The following is a 412-nucleotide window of genomic DNA, read 5'->3' as shown; positions in this document are numbered from 1 at the left end:
AGTCCGCGGCGACTCTACTTGAAATTCTTCTAACCACGCATGCGCTGATCTTCCCTCATGCCTGAAAGCCAATCGGCTTAAACCGCAACTTTGTTCGATACACACTACTGTTAATAAAAGTTTAAATTACTTTAAATGTATAATTAAATGTGACTCGATAGGAATTCGAAATTCGAACCAAATTAGAGCTTGGTATGTTTTATCATTAACAAACATATTAGTTACTCGTTGTTCATAAAATTAAAAAATATACTTTATTATATGTTATATATATTTTTATAAGCTTTCGATAATTTTAATACTAAGTTTTTATTGATAATAATTAACATTAAGTTGTAATTAAGTAAGTTAAGTTTCTTTAAATATAAAGTTATGTTAAACGTTTTTGAAAATATAATTACGTTTATAAATT

This window comes from Vanessa cardui, chromosome 4 (genome assembly GCF_905220365.1).
Source record: "Vanessa cardui chromosome 4, ilVanCard2.1, whole genome shotgun sequence".
In the NCBI taxonomy this organism is placed as follows: Eukaryota; Metazoa; Arthropoda; class Insecta; order Lepidoptera; family Nymphalidae; genus Vanessa; species Vanessa cardui.
This window is presented reverse-complemented; position numbering follows the sequence as displayed.